The sequence below is a fragment of the Anomalospiza imberbis genome, chromosome 13 (genome assembly GCF_031753505.1).
Source record: "Anomalospiza imberbis isolate Cuckoo-Finch-1a 21T00152 chromosome 13, ASM3175350v1, whole genome shotgun sequence".
Lineage (NCBI taxonomy): Eukaryota > Metazoa > Chordata > Aves > Passeriformes > Viduidae > Anomalospiza > Anomalospiza imberbis.
Genome location: NC_089693.1, coordinates 11,268,493 through 11,289,567, shown reverse-complemented (window position 1 = coordinate 11,289,567; position 21,075 = coordinate 11,268,493). Strand labels below are relative to the sequence as shown.

The 21,075-nt window shown below is 37.4% G+C and overlaps 2 long non-coding RNA genes across 2 annotated transcripts in view; one reads left to right on the top strand and one right to left on the bottom strand.

Annotated features, from left to right (window-relative positions):
- Positions 1-21,075, bottom strand: part of LOC137481935 (uncharacterized) — a 458,003-nt gene that overhangs the window by 90,773 nt on the left and 346,155 nt on the right. The gene's annotated exons all lie outside the window — the stretch shown is intronic.
- Positions 893-19,884, top strand: LOC137481575 (uncharacterized). Its single transcript, XR_011003555.1, has 3 exons — positions 893-968; positions 10,348-10,471; positions 19,722-19,884. It is a non-coding gene; the product is annotated as an uncharacterized lncRNA (long non-coding RNA).

The window sequence follows — 21,075 nt, the reverse complement described above, 5'->3', positions numbered from 1 at the left end:
AATGTGTATCTTTCCCGTCACTTCATAGAAAAGCAGCAAAACATACAGAAGAAAAGCCTTTCTCTCTGGCAGATTTCCCAAATGTACTTTGAGTTACCAACCACATTTAAGAGGCTGCTGGAGCTTCTTTGTACAGTGAGAAAGTGCTGAAACAGAAAAAGCATTGAGCAGAATATGCAATGACTTTGTCACAATTATGGGCATCAAACACAGGGTTTTCAGACACAATCCTTTATCCTGCAGATGTTTCAGCTCAGTGTGTTGATCAGCACATTGCCCTGGGAAATTGCCTTGCTGATCAAAAAGTGTCTGTGTGTGCTCCCCTTGCACATATGTAGCTTAGTCTCTTCAGGACAACCACTAGTTTCAATATTCAGGAGATAGCAAAATTGTAGACAAATAGTGGAAACACTCCACTGGTGCACCTTGACTCATTAGAAATGCTGCATCTGTAGTAAGCAAAAATATTCTCCATCACAACTAAGATTCAGCACTTAGGATGTGTATAGGAACACAACCTTTGCCTCTTTGTTTAATGCTCTCCTTTGGGAAACAAATGCCTTTTGAGATATCAGGAAATGCAAGCTCAGTCATGGTAACATTTAGTTTTCCTTTCAACCTGCTGTGTATAAAATCTGCCAGTGAGTGAGAATTTTCTTGGTAGTATAGACCTGAGGTCAAATGCTTTCCTGTTATTATCTCTTTTGTTTAGTTGAAGTCATATCAGAAGAAAATTTAATTTTAACTCTTTTTTTTTTTTTTTTTTTTTTTTTTTTTTTTTTTTTTGCTAGAACTGTGCCTGAAATAACTTTCCTTTTTCACAAAGCTGATCAGTGGATTTGTGCTTCTCCTTTGGCAGATACCTTGTGCTGCTTTGCAACTGAATTTTGAAGATGTCAAGGGCCAGGACACTCCTGTGAACTTCACTGACAGCTGGATGGACTTGGCAGAGAGAACCCATCTGATAGGTAGACACTCAGAAATGGAGTTTCCATTGTGTTCTGATAGTGCCAAGACTCCAAACCACAGGCTGTTCCCCCATTAGTTTAATGATTAAGAGCTGAACATTTGGATCTGGGCTCACCCACTTAACACTCTGGGTATTTACCCAAGCTATCAAGTTGATTGTTTAGCAAGTCACAGCTCTAGGAAAGGTTTGTTTGGCAGGCAGGATTGTCAGTCACAACTACCTCTCTCCCCCATTCCATGTCCTCCTCCATGCTGGCAGCTCAGGCTAGAGCCTAACACTAGTGAGAAGACTCCACATTCACAGTGTGTCAGGGGAACCAGATTTGTGGCAAAGAAACACAGGGAGGAACATAGGCTGGACTGTCTCTTGTGGACAGGGGAACAGTGACTCTGTACTTCCCTCATCAGCAAAGAACAAGAAAGGATTGTATTCTTCTCCCCAGTGTCCTCACCTAATGTCCTTCCAACCCAGCTGAGCCAAACCAGAGGGAAAATTAAAGAAGTAAAATATTCTGTGCCTTGCAAAAGGGAATAGGAAAGTGTAATTCTTCAACCTGCTGTTTCATAAAGAAGCAACATGTGTCCATAATTCAATCTAGTTCTCCCTTGTTAGCTCTACAAAGCATTTGAACTTTCATTCAGAAATTGGATTTGGTAGATCTGATGGGTTTTACTGTGGACCAGAAGGGAAGTTCATTAGAAAAATTGCAAGCCTGAGTCCTTTTTACCTCAGAACAAGCTTTTGGATTTTGCTAATCAGATACATTTGTCATTTGCATTGAGGATAAACATTTAACAAGTAATCTGCTCTCGGAGGAACGTGATTTACTGCTGCAGTCTGGGTTTGTGCTATTAATAACAATAATAATGTTTGGCACCAGTATAGCCAGTTCAAGCAGAGGATAGGATAGATTTCCCAAGCTCCGGCTGGCTCAGTGTGGTTTTCCGTGTCCTGATGGGAAGAATTTGCCAGAAACAGGATTGTTGGGATCAAAAGGATGTGGAAAAGCAAGAGCAGAGTCTTATGCAAGTTTGTCACTTTGTTTAAGAGTGACGTTTGACATGATTTCTTCCATTTCATTTCTCTCAGATGGATTTAATTTAAGACTGAGATTTTCAGAGTAGTGCTATGAAAATATTTCATTTTTGAAGTTAATTTTGGGTAGGATTCTGAATAAATTGTGTTGAAATTTTTCTCATCAACATTTTCTTGAAGTAAATTAAGCATTTGTTAAGGTCATGGTTGTTTGGCATTGTATTTTTTGTTTAGAAGTTGTTTTTCTTCAAAAGCAAAATTTGTTTTCGTTACAAAAATGAAAACTTGTAAACTTAAAATATTTAGTTTGGTTGTAAAATTCCACCCCACCCCACCCCACCCCCCAAACACACATACTCTAATAATCAAAATTTTGTTGTATTCAAACAACAAAACTTGCAGTATTTTCAGGGAGGTAGGAAGGAAGATCCAAGAAAGGAATTTCCAGAAACCTCTGGTATCTGTGCATGTTTTCCTCTCTTGCAAAACCGTCTTTAGTTCAGATATATTCCTATATGCAGTGAAAATAATTCCTTCCAGGTCCATATCTGCACTTCTGGGTTGCTGTTCACTTTTTCAGCAGTTGGGACACAAAGAATCAATAACTTCCTTTCCAACTCAGTTATTACAGAGTCTGGACAAGATTAGGAGCTGTTTGACTGACAGCAGAGCAACTTTGCCATTAAACAAATGTGAATCCTTCCCATACATGAGTGCCCTTCTCCCAACGAGGAGGAGCAGCCACTCAGGGCCTTGTGCACTGGTGTAGTTTCCTTCTTATGGCTGATTGCTTAAATAGTGTAGCCGAGACCTGCATGGCCCTGCTGGTGCAACGTGATAGGTCTCAGAGGGCAGCAAAGGTTACTTGCCATTTTGATGATTTTATTCTGTTTGATTCCCAGCTTTTCAAAGCTGCAGCCTAGCCCATTGCTGAAATCTTTCTGAGAGCTGTGTCATCTCAAAGAACTGTCACCAACATTTTATTCATATATTTCCTTTTATATTGAAGAATTGTTTTTCTTTCAGGAGTGCCTGTTTGGAATGAAAATACTATTTTTGTAATTACTTGAGTGTTTTTCATTTTGGGCGAATACAAAGTTTAGACTCTCTTTTCATCCTTTATTTTGCAACCTCTGTAATATATTTGATTGATAGATTTTATTACTATGGTTACTCCAATTTTACACAGCAGATTTTATTTGTGAGAGTAGCATCCTGCTCTGTCCTCATTCAGCCTATTTGGTTTGTCATTGTTTACTGGGGAGAGGGAGAGGAAGATGTTCCACTGCTTTCCTTGAAGACAAGCTTGGCACAAATAAGGAGCTTCTCACATCTGTAAATCCACTGTGTTTTGTACTGCTACCTTACAGAGAGAAGAATCTTATATACTGAAGTACAAAGAAATTTCACTGTCTACAAGAGTTCAGAAATCACAATCACACAGAGAGCTTCCATCTTATTACATGGAGCTTTTTCTTTCTTTTCCCTTAATTTTTATTAAAAAAAAAAGATTTTGCAGTACAAGTCGCAGTGATTTACTTGCATGCTGCAGGCTGATTTAGGATGCTTATTCAATCAGTCTGCTTCTAATGATACTAGAAATACTATAATGGATGGAACATTCCTGTCTGCACTAAATTGGATTAGGTGGTTTACTAATGTAATACTGGTGAGCCAAATCAGCCTGTGATGCCATGGGGATTAATCTATAGGGAATACTTGATCTCTCATGCCCATGTGCTAGTTGAAGTGCAGTCATATCTTTTGATTTAATAATCCATTTTTGTATTTCCCAACAGTATAGGTGTATTTGAACAGGATGAGCTAATTGGTAGAATTAGCCTTTTTAAATGAAACTTCATAACTTGCTGCTAAATAGAAGAATAATAAGTACTTCAGTCTTAAAAGATTTGGCTGCTGTTTATGCAATTTCTTCTGAATAGTTTAAATGCTGAGGACCACACAAGGATATAGAGTGCTCTGTTAAGAGACAAAACTAAAAATTCTGATTTATCTTGGAAAATATTATTTTTTATTTACTGAACTGAGCAGTCACAAAATGTACATATCCCTATAAGTCCAATATATTAGATCTGCTTTTATTCTCATCATCACATGCTTTGTTTAAACGTTAAACCTTGATAAACAAACATTTACAGATTGACGATCAAATAAATTATGGCAAAATAGGTTGAGGAACAAAGAAAAAATACACAGCGCCATGTTCTTGGTGTCACTTGCTGGTCCTGTAGTGTTTGCTGAGGTGTTCACTCAGATCTGTCTAAAATTTGGCTGGCAGATAGCTTGTGCAGGGAGCAGAGAGGCACAGGGACGGGGAGAACTGCAGAATTGCAAAGCAAAGACTTCCTCTCTGTGTCAGTGTGTGCAACTTCGTGCACCTGTACAAACTGATGGCTTTTACCAAAGTGAATGTAAAGTGTCTGCATTATGCCCAAGTAACTTTGCTGTTAAATAAGTCATCCTACACCAAATGAATTCCACTGTAAAGTTGTGATCGATTTTGTGGGCAGACAGGAAGTATTTTGGTTCAATTAATAAATAAATGCATATATATGATACGTGTATTTCCCAGGTATAATTGCCTTAATTCAAATAGCCATGACATAATGTATAGAGACCTGGAACAAAATCTTTCCCCTTAAGCCCTATGACTTAGCTGCTTCCATGGCTAATATTTCAGACTTCCAAACAAATTATATAATCATGAAACAGTACCTACCATGACATGAAAATACATAATTTTCCCCACCAAATTATACATGCCACACATCTAAGACAGACACATCTTTCCCTTTTCCAGAGCTGTGACAGATCCTAAATTGAATATCCTGACTAACACCTGGGTTTGGCACACTTCCTATATTCCATAACACAGCTGGAATGACAGGATTTCCAGTTACATGTTTTGAAGTATGCGCCATGTAGAAGCATGTGTTTCTAATCTTGGCTATGCAAAAAATATCAGACCCTAAAATAATTACATGCATTGAAAACAGGAAAAATATTTCAGATATTTTTAATGGTTTAAAAAATTGTTATTACTGACATCTTTACACAGTAAATAAGCAAATCTATTTGAAAAGTGCTGTGACAAACAGTACTATGAAAGCATTAAAGTTTCTACAATATTGTCTGAAAATATGTTTCAAGAACCAGCATAAACAGAAATCATGAGACTATTTGCTATTCTGTATCAGATGTTTTGGACAACTTATGCAATCTCTGTGCAGCTAGATATCAACATATCAGTCAGTACAATCACCAGTGCATCATTCTCCATTAGAAACTGTCTCTTCATTCTCTGGATCACTGGTAATTAGAGTGGGCTTTCAGGCCTATTGCTTCACATGATGATTTACCAGATATATCAGACAACATAAGAGCATATTGTTTAGCTTTGCAGCTGTTTTTGGTGGATGTTTGATCCTTTGCCACTGAAACTTGTCCTTCTAAAGACATCTGCAAACATTACTGTATCAGCTGAAGTATTTCTGCAGGCTGGAGTTGCCTTATCCTTCTTTAAACCAGTTGTCTTCAGCTGACCTCTTTAAAATAGAATATTTCTCACTGGCACTGAGTCATCTTGATGATGTACCTCATCCCTTTAGGTGAAAGTCTGGTCTCACTACAACATTCTGCATCCCTCTTTCTCACTTTGTCTTGGTTTGTGGGCCAGAATCCCACTATGTGCTAGTCTGTGTGTATGAGGAGGCATAACAATAAGTCAATACTTTTAGAAGTTATTTCCCATGGCTCAGTTGATCAATCATTATTTTTTTCCAGCAGGGAGCTTTCTGATGGATGTGGACAGCTGGGTTTTGACTTAGGCTACTAGCTATAAAGCATTTCTAGCAAAGGGAAGACACTTGTGGTGATAAATCAAGTTTAGGAGAACTGGCATGCATGATTTAGTGTGTTTGTATGCTACTGGCATGACGGGACACCTTTTCAAATACCATGGCTTGAATTGTGCACAAGTATTTCCGTGCAGGAGCAAAGACTGAGCTTCATGTTTAAGCAGAGCTTTACTTTTGTCTGTGCATGAACACTTGCCGACTGCTCTGTGTTGAGGAGGTGCATCTGAGATGTTGCTACACTGGAAATCTGACACTGAAGGATATCCTTCATATGTGACGTGTGAGTGTTGCTGTTATGCTGCAAATTTTAGCAGAGTCTGTCAGTTTAGAAGAAGAGTGAAGTTAGAAATAATTTTATTACTTAAAATTTACTAAACATGCCAGATGCAATCATGAAATTAATATGTTTGACTTAACTATTGAATAATGAAAAATAGTCTAAATAATAGAAATAGAGTGATGTTATGTATTGGAGTATCTAAGCATGTTTTACCTATTGGCATAATCACTGCATTGTGCAAACATTCCTGGGCACACAACCTTTGTAGCATAACTATATCTAGCCCCAGGAGTCTGTACTCCTGGAGTCTCAGTACTTAAAAACTGCTGAATAAAATTTCAAAACCTACCGATATAATTATCTATCCCATGTATAGTGACTACATACATTAAATGAATGCATTTATTCAGGATGTCATGTACTGATTTGCAAGTAATAATGACTTTGAAAGGAACTGAAAATAACAGGAAAAAGTGCTAGAGTAGTTTTAAATGCCCAACAACATTAAGACCTCATTGGTTCAGTGACTGGAACACATTCGTCTGTATCTAATAATTCCAAAAAGCTATTATTCTGAGGGGCTTTTTTTTACAATTTTAAGTTCTAATCATCCAGCTTATGTCAAGCTCAAAATGAAAGATCAGCAGGTTTTGAACAGTGATAGAAATTTTGTACATTTCTGATTTCAAACAATACTAACAGCAGTAGAAATAAAGACATAGTCATTACACAGCTATAAATATATAAAAAACATTTATTTTGAATTCAGGATTCATTTCCCTGTGAACTGTCCTACACAGTTTAAGACCATACCATAAATCTATCCCTGATATTTTCCACAGCAGTTTAAAATTATGAGAAAACAGGCTTTGAAACCTTTGCTCACCCATGTATGCACATAAATCTCTCCTGGCTTTCCTCACTGTCAGGCAATTATAACTTGTAACTGCTTCCAGAGACGCCTGACTTTCCTGATGAAGAGCTATAATAATAAATTGTTCCAATAAACATGATGACACTCAGAGCCACATAAAGGTAGTCAATTAAGAGCAACAAACAAGCAGTGCTTCACCACCACTATAACCCAGCCTGTGCCACCTCTGAGAATGTTATGTTGTGTGCTCAGCACACCCTGCCTTGTGCAAGAGAAGGAAAACTGTAGGATGATGGTGATGGCTTAGAACGGCACAGAAATAATCTTCTGTGTTTGTATTCCCCCGCTTTGTACTCCTTGACTTTCAGAAGCGACCATTTCATAAAAATCGTATTTGCTTTCCTTTGATTTACAATTATTGAAATTTTAATAAGGATTGTGCAGCGACTCCAGACATCACATATTGTCAGTGAGAAATTATAACTTTATTGCAGCACACACTGACAGCCAACTCATAAAAATGAATGACATTCTATATCATAACATCTCGTAGGCTGTTCAGAATGTTAATAGCTCACTTCATCTTTCTTTAGCATAATGAGGCAGACAGTGTACCAATATTCAACGTGAAAATGAAGATTAGGAAAATTTGAATTGAAGCAAGAAAGTAGCATTTAGCAAAGGTTCAGGCAACATTCTGATAAAAAGTTTCAATTAAAGTACTCTTAGGGAACCTTTTATCACTTGGAGCAAGGCTTTGTTACCAAATACCAACACTTACTACAAAAAATATCATTTTAAAATGGCTTTTAAAATGCTGCTTTGAAACAGATCTATAGTCTTTCTCTTCTCCCATACAGTACTCTATTTTTCTGTAGACTCAATTGTATAGGGTTGGATTGGTTTTGAATAATCTATTTTTTCTACAGCAGATCAAGATAAAAATGGAAACAATATTTAGTAGAGATATTTTTACTACTTTTATTAGCAGTTCCACATGTACCTACTCAAATATGGGCAAAACTGTCCAATTACTTATCCAAATCTGCCATTATTGTTAATCAGAAACTCTGTAGTCACTGAGAGCCATGGTTAAGATACCTATAGACCTACTACATCAACTATGAACACATTTCTCAATAGTGTGAACCTGAATCAGCCAACTGTTTATGAATAAAATTATCCAGCAAAATAATGCACCTAAAGTTGCTGCTACGAGTTTTAATTTTGGTGATGATCAAAGAAAAACTCTTACTTTAGCTTTTTAAGGGCTCCTTCTTTATCTCTAAGTATATCAAAATTAAAGAAATTTGAAGTTTTGGAGAATTCCTTAACCAAAATATTTATCTTTTCTTTTTCAAAGTACATGCACTTTTGAAAGAGTCTTATGGCTCTACTTTCTTAGTGCAGTGCCTGAGGCAAATGTACCCCTGGACGAGGAAATATAGTTGTATCAGTTGGAAGGGGAATCATCCCGTGGTGTGGATAGAGAACAGTAGATTGATATTCCTTCTAAGAACAAGATGGCAGATATGGTCCCTAATCACTCAGGAGGGGATTTTCTGTGGACTGTGAAAAATGTCAGATCTGTACAATGTTTCATCCATCTCAGAGATATTTGTGATTATCAGCTTACTTTGGGGTCCACCATCACTAGCGGTGCAGGTTGTTGGTGCTCAAGGGCACCAGTCCCAGCCAGACTGGGACTGCCAAAGAGAGCCCTCTGCTGCTGAAAGTGGCCATGGGTCCAGGACAAAACTGTATTTTAATAAAATCCCAATGATAAAGGGGATAACTTAATCTTCAGGATTGTTTTTTACCATCATTCAAACCAAAAAGTAATTTCTTTGGAGCATTCCCCTAGTGTCCAACACCTGCAATGCTGTCACTGAAGTACATGAAATAACAGGAACGTCCTGGAAGCACTACTAAAGACACATCCAATTTTCAGCCAATTTAATTGAATTTTCTATCCCCGTTCCAAGTACAAAGAAATTAGCACTGTATGTTCCAGCTAAAAGAGACACTCCTCGTAATGCATGCTCTCCATGGAGATCTGTCTGCTCAAATTTAACGCTCCTCCTCTGTTTGTCTGAGCTGCTTTGGCTACTGCTTTTTTCACGCTTTTGATTTTGAACTGTTATTCCTTTGGCATACTTTTCAGCTCATGCCCTTTGGGTTTTCTATCACAACCAACTATTCATTTTGATTTGTTACTGAATGACCTAAGCTGATTCCTGATTTGATTCTTCACTCATTAGCACTTTTCATTATAGGTGATTTTGAAATTTATTCTGATATTTTGAAACATCCACTCTTACAAAGGTTTAATGATTTGTTGTATCACCTCAGTTTATCACATTATGTTAATTTCCCTTCTTGCAGAATGGACCATACATTAGAATTGAGTAGGTTACTTAATCTTCATCACAGTAATATACTATTCTTTTTTTCCTTCATATTTATTTTCTCTGTAAAATATTTATTTTCTTCTGTAATATTTATTCATATATTTATTTCATATTTATTTTCTTCTGTAAAACTGAAGATTTCTCTCTCTTTCCTTGCTTGACCTCTGGTACTTACCAGCTGCCCAGGGCTCAGTGGTACATTTAAATCAATGACCCTGCATGAAGACAGCTCTCAGAGCCAGGCAAAGCCCCTTCTTTCTCCCCTCTGGTTGTCTCCTCTGTGTCTCCTCCTTCCCTCAGCAGTATGGGATTCCTGCTCAAATTTCCTTTCCCTTAATTCATTTGGTTCAATATACTGCCGAGCACACAGTGCTTATATTGATATTTATTGGGTTTTTTTCCCCTCCCCCCACAAAATTAAGATTTACTTCTTTGTGTTTCTTTAAATAAAAAAGGTTAGACTACTTTGCTGTCTTTTGGTGATTTGCCTTGTTTTCAGTGTACTGTATCCATTCCTGAGGCTATCAACCTCTGCTGAATATTTCTTTGCACTCAAGGTCAGTTCCCAGCTTGCTAGAACACAAGTGCAATTACGTTTGGAATTAAGAAAGCTTGGCTAGTCTGGTTAAATGCAGTGATTCTTAATCCAATCTATATCAATTCCTTTTATTTCACTGGCAGTTGAGAAGGTGGTAGTGAAATAGCTTTTGCAGCAACTTCATATATTTGATTTTATCAGTAAGTCTTGGTTTCCACATCTGATTGCTCATTGGAAAAGCTCAGAAGTAATTCCTAAATCTAGTGAGTTTAATTTATCCCTGTGTCATAAGTAAGTTCAGCTTGGCACTAGGGGTCTGGTGCAGATAATGCTACTTTAAAGGTTATCTGGCTTTCTGCAGGGTTTTGGAAGCTCAGCTGCAGTGGAAAGTAACCAGAATGCAGCCATTGTCTGGCAATGTCCTGGGCACCAACAGATTTACTGGAGGAAGTACAGAGGGAGCCATACACATCAGCTGATGACAGGTGGGGATTGGCTCCCAGGTTGATGGAATCACATCTCACACCTGCAGTGTGGATGTGCTGTTTATTTCACCTGCTGGCAGGCAGGGACTGTCTCCTGGCTTGACAGAATCAGCTCTCACTCTTGCAATACAAATATACTGTAAAGCAGGATTTGTTTGGGAAAAAAACTTGCACACATGGGAGGGCTTCATGTGCCTGGTTATTTTATTTGATTGCCTTGAATTCATGAGAGTTCGATTGTGTAAATCTGGTGCAAGCTGAGTAAAATTTTATGGATTGTCTCATTTTGCACCAAATCACAGAGTAGCTGGTAGTAGGCAGCCAAACAATTGCTCTACCTGATGTCTCTATTTTCCATTTATCAAATTTCTTTTTTATGATTCAGGTACCTGTGGTCTTTTTCCTCCTCACTTGAGATTTGGACTGGTTTATCAAATTTTGGTTTTCTGTCTTCTGCTAATATTTAGCTCCTGCCATTTCTCTGAGAAATTATTACTGCAACTGCTGAATGCCATTTGTGGTCACAACAGCATAGTAACATTATTCATATACATCATCTGTGGTGTCACTGGCATGCAGAAAATACATAAATACTCTTTCCAGGCTTCACAATCTTGAAAAATAATTGATGCTTTGCATAATTATCTGATAGATACCTACAGATAGATGGCTTCATATTCCTTTACACCCTCTAATTTCTATAGTTCTGTTCATGATCACTTGGGTTTAGTGCATATGAAGCCCTGCTTCCTGGGAAGTGGCTGGACATTGCCTGCTGATGAGAAGTAGAGAATAAATCTTTTGTTTTCATTTGCTTTCACACATGACCTTTGCTTTTGCTTTATTAAACTGCCTTTATCTTGACTCACAAGGGGTTTTTTTCCATATTATTTTCTCCCCCCAGTCCTGCTGTGGAGGGGAGTGATAGAGTGGCTTGGTGGGCACCTGGCATCCAGCCAAGGTCAGCCCACCAAACAAGGATATATTTCTAACTCTTATTTTAGAAACGTGGTATTGTGCTGTTACCCTCGAAAGCATTGACTAAAACTTCAGTTATGTACCTTACTTGTCTCTTTCCTCCCCTGTTCAATGAGGTCAAAGCTCTCCATGTTTCTGTTAAAAAGAACATTTAAGTACAGAGGGAAAAGGACTTTCTAGTAATTTTAAAGATACAATTTTATTTAGAAAAAAAATCAGAGAAACATTTGGCATGGTATATGCTGATCAAGTATGTCTGTGCTTTAATATAGCATATCAAGAAGGAAAATGGGAGTTGCAGGATAATTGCATAAAATCCGTAATAAATGTCCATACTGAATATGTTGTCTGGAAGAACTTCATGATAACTTTCTTGATTGTTAAACAGCTTGAACAGAACTGAGACCAACTCAAGGAAGGTCTTTGTCTGTCCATGTCTGTTTGCTCAGGGGTAAACAGGAATAAGAATAGTTTCTTCCTCAATATGGTGTTCCAGATCTCAGTTAACATGCTTTCATTGTCTCAGCAATAAAATGTTTTGTCCTGTTGATCTAAATCCACTGTAAAAGTTGCACATGGGCAACAGCAGAATTAGACTCTATGGTATTATTAGAGGCCTAATAATCATAACTCAAATCATAGTTAATTTAAATTAGGGCATTAAATTTACAAAATAAAAATATGGAGCCTCTTTTGTCCATAATTTGAGAAGGGGCGATGCGAGAAATGTGAGATTAAACAGTTGCTAAATTATTATCAACTAACAAATGCAAACCTTGTCATACTGACAAAGCATTAAGTAGCCTGGAACTATTAAATTACAGTTTTCAAAATGTTTGTGAGATAGGAAAAAAAAAGCTTTTCTGGGTAATTGCAAGAGAATTTATATCACTCCTTTTAAGATAGACCCAGTGAGAAAATACACTGATCTTCAGTCTGCAGATGTGAGTGTTGTTATAACTCTAGTGTTGTAAAATATGTGCTTTTGATTCATGACATATATTCAGTGTTTCTTCCATATAGTTCTGGGGCTAATTTGATTTAAAACACTATTATCTGAATGGAGCATGTCCTAAAAAGCAGAACTTAATGGATGTTAAATATTGACTTTTCAATTGGAAGGATATATTCATTATACAGCTGGAGTTAGCCTATCTTAAATGTTCGTAAAAAAAAAGAGAATCAAAAAGCTATAGAATCAGTCTTGAAAAGTACCCGTCTTTATATCAGTAATGATCTTCTGACTCTGCTTTTTATTACTTCTACTGCTGTCAACTATCTGATGTTAGAAGCTCTCTTTCCTTTATGGCTTAAATAATGTTAGAGACTCATTTAAAATTGTTGTGCACAATAAACTGTTCTGATAACTGCTGTTATAGGTTTTCTGTAGGTGGTCTCACATATTCTAATTTTCTGATAACCAAAAAATGGCCTTGAAATATTTTTCCTCTCTCTTTATTTAAAACTTCCTAGGTTATATGGAACTTACATTGCTCAGTAATCAAATCCCTTTTCTTTCTTCTTTTTTAAATCCAGTTTTCACACAGGACACTTTAAAAACTTGTTGGGCTAGTTATTTATATTTATTAAATTCCACTTGGCTTAGCAGGCAGAGTAGCAAAGGAGAGTATAATCCAGTGTTAGAACTCCTCACATCCCAAGTTCTCTGCAGGCCAGAGCAGGACAGATGCTCAGGACAGCCTGCTCAGTACAGAGCAGTAGCCGGTGTGGAGACCTCTCAGGCCCTGCCTCTGCTGGCCTCTGTCATTCCCAGTGCACATCTGTTTGCAGATGGGGAATCCAACAATCCAGCTATCCTGGCTTTGTCTCTGCTGGATTTTCTGGCTGTCTCTGTGTTGCAATGCATATGGGACTCAACCAAGACCAGGTGTTATGTCCATTCTATATATTTCCTGCACTGTCAAACCTATACAAGTTTTAATTTTTGCTCCAGTTCAGGTCATTCTTTGGCTGGGGTGATCACAGTTCATATTTAGTTCTGACTGGAGGAAAAAATACTGTCTGAGACCAGGGGTTTTATTTGATTCCCAAACTTACTTCTGTTCTAACCACCACCTATTGTGTCCATCCTTCTTTCACTGAACTAATAAATATTTATAAAGTGTAAGACTGGCAACTGTCCCATGTGGCTGATTAGGGTACTTACCTGGAATATTACCCCTGCTCCACATAATGCAAAGCAGAGGCATGGTCTGGGTCTCATCTAAGTGCCTCAGCCACACAGCTATTTACTACTTGGAGTTTTCCTGTTATTGTTTCCAGGGCACACATTCCACACCAAACTTCAGACATTGTTTTAGTGAAAGTATAGCCTACCAAAGATCCTTGACCAGGTTTAACCTTTAGCCACAACAGTGCCTGAATATTCAGGAACCCTTCTACCATTGCAAATGGGCATGTCTTGCATGATGAGAGTAATTGCAACCCTTGATAAATCCCTACAGAAGTGCTTTTCCTACAGTCATTATTTTTATCCTACCTTCAGTGGGCCTGAGGCTGTGACCTTCTGTTCAGAATCTTTTCTGGAAGAAATTAGAAATTGAAAAAAATCAAGGTTTGATTAAAATGTAGAGCTGAGTCACTTCAGATAACACACATCCCTAACAGTCACTTCCCTTGGCATCATATCAGCTTTAGTCAGGTCAGGGTGGGGAGAGGTGGAGGAACCCTTTGGGAGGGTGAGTTTTTTAGTTATGTGAACCAGCAGCTATATTTCTGATGTCTTAGATACCAGTTTTCAGCTTAGTGGAGCTGAAAGTTTTTATTTTAACAGCTTTCCACTCTACTTAGCTTCTTGCCAAGTCATAAAATCTAAGGTACTGCAATATTTAGTCTATTCGTGTCCATATAGAGAGTTTATACTTGCAATACCCAAAATAAAGGTGGCTCTGCATGACTCCTGTTTAAGCAGACGCTTGAGGATCCCTGCAATAAGTGCAAGAAGGATCATCCATCGTGTAACTGCTTCAGAAGGTGTAATGCATTTCTTTCCTACATCCAGGCATCTTTAAATGCTGATTATTCCTGACTGTCAGTATGGCCTGTTGTTGCCACAGGTATTGTGTATAATTGAGAACATCCATCAAATATCTCTCAATTCTAGCACAGTACTACCCCTGATCAAGATTAAAACTGGGTGACAAAAGGAAAATTGTGATGCAGCACTTTATCACTGCAACATTTTTTTGGATTTAAGTTGATTAGAGCATTTCAGAGTAATCTATTTGCTTTATCAGTAATTACCATCATAATAGAAAAAATAGCTTAAAAACAACATTCATTTCATTGAGATGAACTCTCTCTACAAAACAATTTGACATTTCTCCAAAATATTCTTGTAAATTTCTTTAATTCGTTGGACGTTCAAAAATTTTTACCTTTTTCAGATTCAGGAAGAAAGGAAAGTTCATAATATTGACATATCCTTTTTAGGAATTGTACAGTTGAAATTCTCTGGTGAAGAACTTTATTAACATATTTTGGATGACTGAAAATTGTGGCAGAGATATCACAGAAAGAATGAAGCTGTTCAGCACAGTTTGTGATTTGTATGAGAGGGTCTGCTTGGGGACCTGGCACTTTCTGTAGAGATTTAACAGCTCTAAGGATTGATATAATGTTGGACACAGGAATCACAGGACTAAGCCAGAGGCAAAAGCAGGAACCAGGAGGAATAGGCTGAACAGACAGGAATGGCAACACCTTTGATGTCTGAAAAGAAAGGAACAAGTTCCTTATCCAATAGAAGTGGGAATACATTTAAATAGAAAATAGCAAATAGAAATTGTTAAAAAAATGTCCTATATGGTACAAGCACAAAAAACCCCACTCTCATTTTAAACCCCATACATCTGTGTGTAGTGAATCTGCTAGAAGTTTTGCTTTCCTTTTTAGAAAAAAGCAAGCAACAACAAAATGAATAGCTCAAAATAACTGCATCTTTACAGTTACTTGCAAAACAGTAAAGAATAACCTCAAGAATATTCATTTTGATGGTTTTTGCCTCTTAGGTAGACTCAGGTGGTTTAAACAAGCCCAGGAACAGGCAACCAGTATTATAAACTCCTTGTGTTTGTATGGTATTTCTCCCTAAGTGCTTGTGTACTATTGCTAAATAAACTGTGCTTTAAGAATGTTACTGATCCCTTCTCCACACTGCTCACAGAGCTCCAGAGAGAAGGATTACAGCACATTTTAAATGTGATTCTGTAATCCAGGATATATCTGCATTACCAGGAATATTCATACTGGTTTTATTTTACTGTTTTTACTGACTCAAATAGACACTTCCAGCAACATAGCCAGGAGACCATAAGTTTAACATAATTTGGGGGAAAATAAAGCTAAACAGTTTGAAAAGGGAGACAGAACCCCATCCTGGGAGAAACTGTGGAATAAGAACTGATTCTTCGGGGACAGTGGGGAGAGGATTACAGTTATGCAGTGGCTGTGGAATTTTTTCTTTTTAAACATTGCTGTATTTCAGTTTTTGTAAAGTAGATGACTTTTTTCAAAGTAGTTGCTGAAATTTTATCTTGATTTGATTGTGTCTGGGTTTCTTTTATTTGTGAATATTCCAACATCCAGCCTTTGATGTTACCTTTGAGCAGAGCCTTATCAAGTCCTGAAAATAGCTTCACAGATGAAATTTTTTTTCTATTGTATTAGCCTGGTTTGAAAAGAACCTAATTGACCTGCTATAATAAAAGATTTGACTTTAAAGTTTGATCCCAGCTTACAAGGGTTTGCATCTCTTGGTTCTGCCTTTTGAACACTTAAACAGGAGACATTTTTCAGTTTCTAAAAGCCTTTCAGCTCATCCACATATATGGACAGTACCTAATGGACCCTACCCATTTATTCATTGGTCTCCACAGCTGTGAAATGTGATTCTTTTTACATTTTACAACTTCAAAATGCTTTCTATTTTTAGGTCAAAATGAAAAATCCATTTGTCTTATTTAGCTTTTTAAATATTTATTTTATGGTATTTCACATTCTTTCTGCTTTTACCCTGGGGCATTTCTTCAAAACTCATTTTAAAATGTGCACATGATTGATTTGGTTTTTGAGACAGGCAACAGGAACCAGGTTTCACTTCCTCTGAAACTGTAGAAAAGTGATGGGTCCTTATTAGAGAAAGGGACTATTTCATTTGCCTTGTAAGGAAGAAGAAAAGCTGTGCTGAAAAGAATTATCATAATGGAACATGAAAAAAAGTAGGCTGAATTCTTTTTTGGATGTGCTGGCTCTGCAAGGTGAGAATCTGGCCCAAGAATTTTTGTGTAGTCTGTAACCTGAGAGAAGCATGAAAAGTAAAGCCAACATTTTATTGTCCATAGATCTCACCGCCCCAATGGAGAAATATGATGATTTCTTATTGAGAAGCAGAAATAGAGTCTGTATTTGCAATGTCTCTCCTATTTCCACTCCACAGGTCTGCATAATCGAACATGTCAGGTCAAAGGATGGAAAATTTTCTTTCTGGAGGAAGGCAGTGATTGAACTGCTGAAGGCTGATTCTGCTGGCAGTGCTCAGGTGCAGGGGTTCCTGCTCTCTTACACAGACCTATTGATGAGAACTGGAGCTCTGCACTTTACAGATGCTGGGCTGGGGCTGAACAACCCGGCTCCGTGTTTATGCGGTCAAAATTCTCACATCAGTTAATGGGAATTGTGTGAGAACAAGAATTTAGTAAAAAGAGAGAATGGCAGGATTTGGACCTGTACCAAATGCTTAGGAAAAGGCTGTGCTTCCTGCCCTCTCAGTTAGAAGTTGGGTGTTGTGAAGCAGTCAGTAATGCCAAGACAGTTGGCAAGTGAGCAAAACCAAAATAATAGAATTAAAGGAGAGAAGGACTTCTTGCAATTAAAATTGCATGTACTGGCATTTCTAGTATGTGGCAGAGATCCTGCACATTTTACTCCTGAGTAACAAAGAACAGAGCTGTGTATGTCACCATGGAAATGTAAATGGAGTTCTTTTGACAAACAGAGAAATGTATGCCATTCCTTTATGCTCAGATGAACTGCTCATAGTGGGATGCAAGGGAAGAATGGGATGTCTGTTACAGAAAAGATATGAACATGCAATTGTAGTACCTTGTTCTACGTTCTGTTAGATTTTCATTAGGAGCTTAAAACATTGAAGGAGAAAAAAAGAGAGTGATTTTTTTTTCCTACTTAATTATTTAATACAGCATTTATAGCAGGCAGTAAAAAAATAATAGTGATCAAACACATGGCAAAGAGCACAGAGGTAAAAGTGTAGATTTGTACACTATGCTGCTTCTGCCTGGGATGTCTAGCTGCTTCTTTTTCCTTAAAAAAAGGATGGATATTTATGAATGAAAGGAAATTTCAAAAGGGGCAGGAAGCTTTGTTACAATATTATGAATCTGATTGAAGATTTTTTTTGTTTAGTTTTTATGATCAACAGATGTTTGGGAATTTTTGTTCTAATTCTGACTGCATCATTCTTTCCTTGCTTGGGACATGAGAATGTATAGAGTGCACGTTAAAAAATTAACAACAACCTATACTTGGAGTTCAAGAATTCATAACTTCTCTAATATTCTGAATGTATCAGCTTATAATTTTGCTCTGTTCCATTTGGAACAGAGAGCTAGGTAAATAATATCAAATATTTTCTGAGTTTTATGTTGTTGCTTTAACATAAGTTTGTGCTTGATTTCACCAAATACTTCTGAGTTCAACTCCCACAATGAGTCTGAGAACTCAGTGTCTGGCTCAGATGTTTGGATATTTGAACTAGAAATGTTTTCGGAGATCAGGAAAGGGAGATGGAGTTGCCAAGCCAGTTGCTCTAAAGTCAAACCATAAAGGCAAAGAAAACAGAGAAGGATTTAAATCCAAACACTCTATTTACCTGTTTACCCCTCTTGGAGTTATGTTTTGTGACTATCATAAGATGAAATAACTTTAAAATCTTCAGCAAGCCAATAAACTTTGCAGTATTCTGTTTTCTCCTTCGGAATAAGGATGAGGTTTCTGCAACTCAGAAAGGAAAAATTTAATGTCATCTGTTGTTCCTTTAAATTTGCTTATTTTAATTTATTTCTAATAGAAACCAACCTGTCACTTTTTTAACCCATCTTCCTGATTTAAAATAATTTATTCAGAGCAGTAATGATGCTTCACCCAGCTTGTTTTGGATATGGAATCTTAACTATTCTCGAGGAAATTTGTCATATAGACATAGAGTGCTCTTTGTAAGTTACAGAAGATATTTTTTGAGTAAAGATAATGGAAAAAATTAATGGAAATCATGAGCAATCTGAAGATTTTCTAATAACAGAAAAGGTCAGTAAATTAGTAATTGCCTGTGAAATATAATCATAATACTGCCTAGTGACTAAATTGGCTTATTAAAATATGCTCAGGAGTGACGATTAAAATATTATTTATGCATTATGAATTAAGAATCTTTTTTTTAATTTGGAAGAAATTAATATTTAGGAAAATTATGAAAAAAGCAGGGTATTCAAAGATAATAATAATCATATCATTTCTGTAGATATCAGGTGAAAAAAAAAGTAAGCTAAGATGATGTTCTTTGTTTCCTTGGTACTAAAATGCAACTGATTTTAAAATTAAAATGATGCCAGACAGCAACACTTCACATTCACTTGGAACAGAAAATACCCAGCTGACCATTCAGGATTGCTGTAGGGAGGCAGAATATTGGGCAGTCAGAGTGAAAACAGTGCTGGAGAAAGGACCATAGTAGAATGTGTCTTCATTTCTCACAAGGTATCTATTTTTCCCTCAAAAGTTAATGTTTCTTTAAAAGTTGGTATTCCCCATCCAGGCTAATAATCCTTCAGGATAACTTCAAGGTACTTGTTTCCCAATACCTTCTGAAGGATCTAGTACCACTTTCTCCTTTCTGACCACCATGTCTCATCACCTGGATCTCACCTTGATTCCTGCTGAATAACAGCATTTTGATGACTGCAGCTTCCTCCTCCCCCACCACATCTGTGTACGCTGATAAATATTGTACTCCTTGCTCTTATCCTTTGGGCTTGTTTTAAGGGAGAAGTTACCTAAGACTGGTTTGTTACATCTTCATGCAGTGTTTAACTATGAAGGAAGTACAGTGCTCTCTTCCTCCATTGCCTCCAGTGACTTGTTTGCCAATCAGTGCAAAGCTCTGCGCTGAACCTGGTGTTCTGGGAAATGTCTCATTGCACAACTTTTTCTGATCTGCTCCATTTTCTGTTTGCAGGGATGTGGATGCTGGGGGGTGGTTACAGCAGGAGAAGGAAGAACAAGTATGTAAATTTGAGGAGATATATTTGCAGGCCTTTACATGGAGCAGTTGCAATCAGTTGTTTTAAAGAACACCCCAGTTATGCAGGCATCCCAGGGGAGCTGCTTTGCCTTGCATTGTGCACCCCAGAAAAAAGAAAGCTCTTCATCTCAAGTTCTTCTTTTAATGACATCTACAATTCAGCACAAAGCACACTACAAAATTAATAGCATTCTGCAGTGATTGTTCTAACCCAAGGGGTTCAAACTACCCTGCATGCCCATAGCATGACCTTAAAGTCTCCATGCTGTTTGAATTGTCTCAGGAGCCTAATTTGAGCTACTCAGTTCATAAACCCCATCTTGAACCAAAACTGGATGAATATATGAAACTGATAGTTTTAACATTGCTTTTGCTCTCTCTGTGGCTACAATAGACATATTTGCTTTGTTTTATCGTTGAATTATGCAGCCATCTGCCCCACCTTGTGCTGAGTTTAACAGTGGGAAGATGAAGAGAGCTGGTGTGCATTTAGGAATAGGGGAACAGGCTTGCGAAAAATCTTAAGGGGGATGTGTGAGCAACAAGTGTGCCTCCTGCTTTTAGGATTTGTTACTGCAAGGACATAAAACTCACAGCATTAGGTTTATGGTATTTTGATGCTATAGTGAGTGACTTGGGAATAAGAGGATTAAAAGACAACAGGCAGTAGGAGACTTGTAGCTTTTAACTCTTCCTAAAATGGTGATGAAGAGCTGGATACAGAAAAATTAGATTTAAATTCTTCCTTGTGCAGTTTATGAGATAATGCCATTCACTATATTTAATAATAGATCTACTTCTGTTGTATAGATTTTTACTTAAGGATTTGGTAAATCTCTAAATCGACCACGACAGCATACAATTCTTTACTGTCTGCAGACAGAGGCTGTGATCCAGGCCACAGGTACCACAGGAGCTGGCCAGGAGCTCATGGATGCTGGGCATCCCTTCCAGCAGGGAAGGAGCACGTAGGAAACAGTCACACATTTAGTTTATTCTAACAGGACAGAATAAAAGTTCATAATGCCTCTTGGTGTGACCTGGTGAAGGGAAGTTTTAGCACAGTTCCTCTTATTTTCAGCTCTTTTTTTTTTTTTTTTTTTTGGCAAAGCTTTTCTGCTTTGCCTCACTGCTGAGGTCAGATTTGGATGTCTGCTTTTCATTTATCTTTACTGAATTCCACAGATGCTTTCACTTTTTGCAAAAGACAGGTACCTGTCAGGTAAGGACTGGTTGAGTAGGTCTCCAAAAAGATGAATTAAACCTGGGGCATCTGGTGCATACAGAG